The sequence below is a fragment of the Armigeres subalbatus genome, chromosome 2 (assembly GCF_024139115.2).
Source record: "Armigeres subalbatus isolate Guangzhou_Male chromosome 2, GZ_Asu_2, whole genome shotgun sequence".
NCBI classification, from domain to species: Eukaryota; Metazoa; Arthropoda; class Insecta; order Diptera; family Culicidae; genus Armigeres; species Armigeres subalbatus.
In genome coordinates this window covers 52,753,078-52,761,749 of record NC_085140.1, presented here as the reverse complement: position 1 = coordinate 52,761,749, position 8,672 = coordinate 52,753,078, and positions in this window count along the sequence as shown.

Here is an 8,672-nt window from a genome sequence, read left to right as displayed (position 1 = left end):
TAAAATTTTCCAAGTATTTTTTTTATTCGAGGCATTATTTAGAATTTCCACGGAAGAGTCTATGGATTATCTTCAAAAATTCTTTGGATTTTCAAAAAATAAACCTTTGAATTCTCGAGATTCTTGTTTTTTTAATTTGTACCATAAATTCTTCCAAAATTTCATCGGGAATTCATTCTTCTTCGGGAAGTCATTTTGATTTCTTTGTAGGTTCAGCTTACCATTGCTTTAAATCTTAACCATGCAAAGGTCCCAAGTACTCTTAGGAATTTATAGGGATATTCAGTGATGAATTTTATAATTATTAAAAAAAAACACTAATAAAATTTTTTAAAAAAAAATGTAATATAGGGATATTTTGGAAAATTTTTAAACCATTACAATTTTTTCTCGAAATTTTTATAACATATTCGCGAGTCCACATTTTTTTGTATCCTCCTGATGCATCGAAGGTATACGAGTTCTAGATATCCTAATACCCAATATACATTACAACATGATAACATGATCAAAATGTACGAATTCATGAAAATTTATAATTTCCATGCTGGGCTCAGTTTGATTTTGAATCAGTTGAAATTGTCCATCTTCAAAATTGATCGGTTTAACCATATGTTTTAGTAACATATTTTTTTTAAAATTTTTGTACTTGAGAAAAAACCTCGTGGTCATAAGAGGGGGGGGGGGGGGGGGTCTGCCAAATGACCACGATAAGCCACATGGGGGGGGGGGGGTTGAAAATCTTCAAAAATATGACCAAAAATATGAACCGATGGCCCCTAAGGGATCCACCCATACTCAAATGCGATGCAACAGGTTATGCTGCTCGCAACATCTCATCATCGGAGATCCACCGATCGTCGCGCAACAAACAACACATAGAAAGTGGACTGACTGCCCCTTACGTCACACTCCCATATGGTGGAGGACGGAACTCGAAACAAACAACCGCGAAGTGACGTAAAACACATATAAATCAATCAAACAGCAGGGAATTGGGACAGAACTAACATTTATTACAAGAGAGACCAAAGTAGCTTTTCGATTACATGTTTTGGTTTTTTTTCTTACATTTTAGATTTTCTCATTCATGTTTGGTTTTGTGTTCGTCCTCTCTTCTCTGTCCCTACTATGTGTGCGATTTCTCTCCCTGACTATCTGGTGCTCAAGTGCTTCAAATGTTCTTGATGTGACGTCACTTTCCTAGCAGCGCATCGGTGGGCTAGTCTGCGCTCCTGGTGACAACAAAAGTTTAGCGGCGGCAATTCGTCACGCACGCTTTCACGGTCACCAAATTCTTCTGAATGGCTTTAAAGGCGCATTCCTTCAGTCTTTTGACTGGACAAAAAACGACTTCGAGGCGCCCTCAGCGGACGCCCCACTCCACAACAAGACTTTATCCACTAGATGGACTCACCGGATTCTAATTGCTTACCGGTCCAGTCGTTGACCTACGGGCAGGTCAATGTGCCCGTCTCGAGCGGCGACGATGACGTCAAGCGCCTGCTTGGTCGCCTGAGATTCGCCATTTCCCGAAATGTCTTCGTGCACATTTGTGATTGCACAATTCCGAAGGATAACTCGGTGCGCTGGACCTGCTGCCGTCCCTTTCCAACCTTTCGAGACGACAAATAAACTCGCCCAAGGAAAGATTGGGCAAAAATGTATGGCTTGTTCCCTATGCTAAGGGACAGTTAAACATTTAAACATTTTAAATGGAATTTTCGCCCATTCACATATATACAGAAACACATTTATTATTTACAAAATTCTGACCGTTACATGGCCTAACACCATGCGTAAAAATACATTTCATTCTCGGCAGTTTAAGAAGCAGTTTAAGAACGAACTGGGCAGACTCGCGGTTGTCCCTGAAAAATAAGCTTGCTGTCTACAAGCAAATCATCCTCCCTGTGATCGAATATGGCATGCCGGTCTGGGAGAGCTGCGCTAAAACCCACCACCTCAAACTTCAACGGGTACAAAACAAATTCCTGAGGATGATCCTCAACACCCCTCCCAGGACAAGAACATCCGAGGTCCACCGTCTGGCCGGAATAAAAACCTTACATGAACGCTTTGGTGAGTGTAAAGAAAAGTTTAGGGTCCGTTGCTTGCATTCGGATCAGGGTGCAATTAGGGCGCTAGTTCCAATCTAGGTTATCAAATTTGTATTGTAAATATTAGTGTACATAGTAGTTAGGTTATCAAATTCAAAATCAATCAATTCCTTATAAAGGATAAAATAGATATAATTATAAAAAATACTACCCAATTCTATAACAAAAACAAAATGTTCAAAATCAAAGTTGAAGGGCCCTTCGGTCAACCACTTGCCATGTAGAATTATTGTTAAAAGTCAAAAAAATTTATTGAAAAAAAAATATTGGGCAGATTCGCGGATTTATGGAGTAAGTTTATGTTTGCCACCGTAAGGGGCTGTCCAATGTCCATATATAATATAACAGTTTAGAGGAATGAAGGTATGGCAAATGTCCACGGCTCACACAAATCTAAAAAAAATAATGATAGCAATTCTCGCTTAACTTTTCAAAAGGACCTAAGTCACATTTTTTTCATGAATTAATTTGAGTACTGCAATCAAAAGCTATCATGTTGTTCTGTTGATTGCGCTATTCAAATTAATTCACGGAAAAAATGTTACTTAGGTCCCTTTGAAAAGTTAAGCGAGAATTGTCGACGCTGGAGGAGGGGAGTATCAAAAACTTGAAGTGAAATCTGTCCACGTGGTATGTGGACACTGCAGCCCTTAAGGTACTTGTAGTGTACAAACAACTTCATTGGGCATACCACGATCTACTAGATGCTGCGGATATTTTGCAAAAATAATGTGGATTCGATAAAGTTTTTGACGTTAGTATGAAAGCAGCTTTACTAAAGAACAAATTGGGTTACTGTCAAGGGGCAGGTAACTCTAAACTTTGCGATAATATCACTCATTGTCTCGCAATAGTATTTCGTGATATTTGTAGTATCCACGATTTTCGTCAAACAATGAAACGGTTGCTAGTTCGGTTGTTATGGCGTTTGTCAGTTAGTTGATGAAACACAATGCTCCCCCGTATAGGAAACACCTGATTTCTACCTTCCACAGATTCACAGATTCTAAAAAACTTTCAAACCGCATTTTATGTTTCTAATACCATCAAACCAAAACGTTGGTCAAAAATTAATAGTAATAGAAATAGTTGTACATTCCACGTCGAGCATCCGTGCGAGACGGTTGTAAGTCCGCGTACGGTCTGCTTCTCATTCGGTTTTTTCCTGAAGTACAGGTAGTGGGTTTTTTCCGAAAGTGTTTTGAAGCATAGTGCTTGAGTGGAAGTGGTGCTTAGCTGTAGCAGTTAAGTAGCCATTTCGTTGGTTTTGCAACTACGCAAAACTTTGCAGTTTATTCGGCGTCCATCGCAGGCGCAGGCATCATCGTCCCACGCCGACAGTCATCATCCATCGTGCGTCTCCACCAACACAGACGCTGCCGTCCTGCCACCATCCATCCACCCAGTTGCAGTGTTGGGTGCGGCGAGAACACCAACAATAGCGTGGTTCGCTTCGACCGCACCACCGGCGAGTGTCCATCGAGCTAGTGTGTGCTGCCAGAACTGTTAGCCGGCAACACAGCAGTGTGAACGCAAGTATTTAATTGAGCTCCCTCTCATTGTTCCCCTCTCTTCTCCATCTTATTGGAATAGTTTTTTTTCTTTCTTTTTTACTCGTCTTCCCCTCTGTCCCAAATCATTATTTTGTTTGTGTGTTTTTTTTTTTTCTGCCCTTGTGATAATTGTTTAGTTTTAAAAGAGATTGTGCCTCGCTGCAGCGGCGCATTTCGTGTCCGCAATGCGCGAAGGCGAAGTTGGCGGGGTACTTCGTATTCCATGTCAGATGTTTCGTTGCATTCAGGTGTTCCAAACCAAAACGAAATGGATACCAGCAACGCTAAAATTTCCTCTACGAGCCCCGTCCCAAGGTCTACCCTCACGACTCTAGTGGGCCGTATGTTGTTTTCTTTCGACCCAAAGGCAAACGTTTGAATATCAGCCAGATTAGCAAAGATCTGGAAAAGCGATTTTCGTCTGTCACGACCATTGACATGGTTGGGTCCAGTAAACTCCGTGTCACGGTCAGTGATCGCAAACAGGCCAACGAGATTGTCACCTGTGAGCTTTTCACTCTCGAATATAGGGTGTATTTACCGTCAGCAGTGTGTGAGATCGCGGGGGTGGTGACGGAGGGAAGTATGACATGTGACGATTTGAAACAAGGTTTCGGTCGTTTCAAGAACGTTTCTTTGCCTCCTGTTGCGATACTGGATTGCAAACAAATGTATTCGGTGTCGCAGGAGGGAGAGAAGCGGAGTTATTCCCCGTCTGACTCTTTCTGCGTCACTTTTTCCGGGTCCGCACTGCCTGACTACGTAGTGATTGGCAAACTTCGTCTACCTGTTCGGCTGTATGTACCGAAGGTGATGAATTGTGTTAATTGCAAGCAGCTGGGCCACACCGCTCAGTACTGTTGCAATAAACCTCGCTGTGCATCATGCGGAGAGAAGCATGTGGAGGGCGCGTGCAAGACGGCACCGAAATGTGTCTATTGTAACGAAAGCCCTCCACATGCTCTTGAAGCTTGCCCAACGTACATACAGCAGCGAATCCACCAGAAGCGGTCTCTTCAGCAACGTTCTCGGCGAAGTTACGCCGAAATGTTGAGGAAGGCCGCTCCTCCACTCGTTTCTGACACCATCTACTCGTCTCTTCCTTTGGACGACCAAGGTAGCTCTGACTCCGAGGTTGGAAATGGGGTTCCCTTTGTTTTCAATGGCTCAACGAGGAAGAGAATAAAACAGAGCCAGCGACCCTCGAAAAAGCCTAGAAAACAGCATCAAAGTGAGCCCCAATCCAACATGGTCAAATTCAAAGCGGGAGGAAATACTCAAAAACGATCAACTTTTGTGGTTTCACATCGGGATGATCGAGAGTTTCCACCGCTTCCGGGAACATCTAAAATCCCAGATGCCCCTTTTTTGCGATTTCTCAGCCAGAAAGAGAGCATACAGAGCGAGCAGAAGAACTCCCGAGCGCTCCAATGTTCACACTTTCTGGCATCGTGGAGCTCATCCTCAACTTCTTTGATGCTTCCGACCCCGTGAAGAACATGGTCAAAACTGTTCTTCCTATTCTGACTCCTCTCCTGAAGCAGCTGGCTTCGAAAATGCCCCTCCTCGAGTCATTTGTATCCTTCGATGGCTAACTTAGTCAATAAGGGTAACATGATTTCGATTCTACAGTGGAACTGTCGAAGTATTCTTCCAAAACTAGATATTTTAAATTTTTAGTTAACAAATTACAATGCGATGCTTTTGCTTTATGTGAAACATGGCTAACACCAGATGTGAACCTTCATTTTCCTGATTTCAACATAATCCGCCGCGATCGGGCAAATCGATATGGAGGGTGCTTTTAGGGATCAAAAACAGCACTCCTTCTATAGAGTCGATCTTGCGCCGATGTCTGGCACCGAAGCTGTCGCATGTCAGGTGACTATTCGAGGAAAAGACCTCAGTATCGCCTCGATATATCTTCCTCCAAACACCGCGATATCTCGAAGAGATCTTCGCACATCTGCTCGGTTATGCCCGAGCCACGGTTGCTCCTGGGAGATTTTAACTCCCACGGAACAGGCTGGGGAACTGTACGACGACAACCGTTCATCAATGATATACGACCTCTGCGACGACTTCAATATGTCAATTTTGAATACAGGAGAAGTTACACGAGTGGCTCCTCCAGCAAGAGATAGCCGTCTAGATCTTTCCATTTGTTCGAGCTCATTATCGTTGGACTGTACTTGGAAGGTGGTCCAAGATCCCCATGGTAGTGATCGTTTGCCGATCGAAGTTTCGATTTCCAATGGACATAAGCAATCTGCTTCCATCGATCTTTCATATGACCTCACGAAGCACATCAATTGGGGCAAATATGCGGACACCATCAGCGATGGCATACAGTCGATAGAAGCACTTCCCCCGCGGGAAGACTACAAGTTTCTATCGCAGTTGATTCTTGAAAGCGCTCTTCAGGCACAACGTCGGCCGGTGCCAGGAGCTTCGGTTCGTAGGAAACCCTACAGTCCGTGGTGGGACATCGAGTGTACGCAACTTTATCGCGAGAAATCCGCCGCGTTCAAAGAATTTCGGAAACACGGGGCGATCGTTCTTCACAAACGATACACCGCGCTCGAAATCCAGTTCAAGAAACTGGTCAAAGTGAAGAAGCGCGGATATTGGCGCACTTTTGTTGAAGGTTTATCGCGCGAGACTTCAATGAAAACTCTGTGGACCGTCGGGAGAAGAATGCGCAACGCGTCGTCCGTAAACGAAGATCGTGAAAGCTCGTCGCGGTGGATACTTGACTTCGCAAAGAAAGTTTGTCCGGATTCGGTACCGGTGAGGCAAGAGCTACGTGATGCTTTTGCAGACAGGGATGATATGGATCGTCCCTTTTCGATGATTGAATTCTCACTTGCTCTCCTTTCATGTAACAATTCCGCTCCAGGGATGGATAGAATCAGGTTCAATTTGCTCAAAAACCTCCCAGACGTCGCGAAGAGGCGCTTATTGAACTTGTTCAATCAGTTACTGGAGTGCAACATTGTTCCGGATGATTGGAGGGAAGTGAAGGTGATAGCCATCCAGAAGCCCGGAAAACCCGCGTCGGATTGTAACTCGTATCGCCCCATCGCGATGCTGTCATGTCTTCGGAAGCTGTTGGAGAAGATGATTCTCTTCCGGCTAGACAAATGGGTTGAATCGAATAGTTTGTTGTCAGATACACAATTTGGTTTCCGCAGGGGCAAGGGAACGAACGACTGTCTTGCGTTGCTTTCTTCAGAAATTCAGCTTACTTTCGCTAAAAAAGAGCAAATGGGCTCAGTGTTTTTGGACATTAAGGGGGCTCCACGAGTGTGGACTTTCACCAATTTTGAACAACTATTTGTACAATTTGTTGTCAGAGAAGCGTATGAGTTTTTCTCATGGTGACTCGGCAACTTCACGAATTAGCTACATGGGTCTCCCCCAGGGCTCATGTTTGAGCCCCCTTCTTTACAATTTTTACGTCAGAGACATTGATGAATGTCTCATGCCAAATTCCTCGTTGAGACAGCTTGCAGATGATTGTGTTGTATCCGTTTCGGGGCCAACATCGGTTGATCTGCAAGGACCGTTGCAAGATACTCTGGACAATTTGTCCACTTGGGCTACGAAGCTGGGTATCGAATTCTCTCCGGAGAAAACTGAGATGGTTGTCTTTTCAAAAAAACATAAGCCGGCAAAGTTCCCGCTCCAACTGATGGGTAAGACAATCACTCATAGCATATCTTCTAAATACCTCGGGGTCTGGTTCAACTCGAAATGCACCTTCGGAAAGCACATTGTGTATCTGACACAAAAATGCCAGAAACGGATCAACTTCATGCGATCAATAACCGGAACATGGTGGGGAGCGCATCCCGAAGATCTTATGACGTTGTATAGAACAACCATTTTGTCGGTCCTCGAATACGGTAGTTTCTGCTTCCAGTCCGCGGCTAAAACACACATGCTGAAGCTTCAAAGGATTCAGTACCGCTGTCTCCGTATCGCGTTAGGATGTATGAATTCGACACATACAATGAGCTTGGAAGTACTTGCGGGAGTACTGCCACTAACAGATCGTTTCGCGGAATTATCGCTCCGGTTCCTCATCCGCTGTGAGGTTCTCAATCCATTGGTCATTGATAACTTCGAGAAGCTGCTCGAACAAAACCCTCAATCTCGATTCATGAGTATTTACCACTGGTACATAACGCTGGAGGTAAGCCCTTCTTCGGTAGATACCAATCGTGCTAACTTCTTAGACTCTTACAGTTCCTCTGTTACTTTTGATCTGTCCATGAAACAGGAGGTTCATGGAATACCAGACTTTCTGTGTGCGGAGGTCATACCTCCATTATTTGCAAGCAAATACGGGCACGCCAGTGAGGAGAGAAGCTTTTTTACAGACGGGTCAAAAATTGATGACTCCACTGGTTTCGGTGTTTTCAACGTTTTTCATAGCGCCTACTTTAAGCTCAAAGAGCCTTGTTCCGTGTATACTGCTGAGCTAGCAGCTATACACTATTCACTCGAGCAAATCGCATCCCTACCTCCTGACCACTTTTTCATCTTCACCGACAGTCTAAGTTCCTTTGAGGCTGTTCGGTCAATGAAACTCAGTTAAGCACTCAGCGTATCTTCTAAATGGGATACGGAAAGCTTTGAGTGCCTTATCACAACGGTCTTACATAATCACCATGGCCTCGGTCCCTTCTCATTGCTCGATCCCGGGAAATGAGAAAGCAGACTCTTTGGCTAAGGTGGGCGCTATGAAAGGTGATATTTGCGATCGGAAAATCCCCTTCGATGAATTTTTCACATTAATTCGTCAAAAAACCTTGAACAACTGGCAACAGAAATGGACAAATGGGGAGTTGGGTAGATGACTGTATTCAATTCGCCCGCAGGTGTCGAAGCGTCCATGGTTCAAAAAATTCAATATGGGACGAGACTTCATTCGAACCATGTGTCGTCTAATGTCCAATCACTACACTTTAAATGCACATCTTTTCAGAGTGGG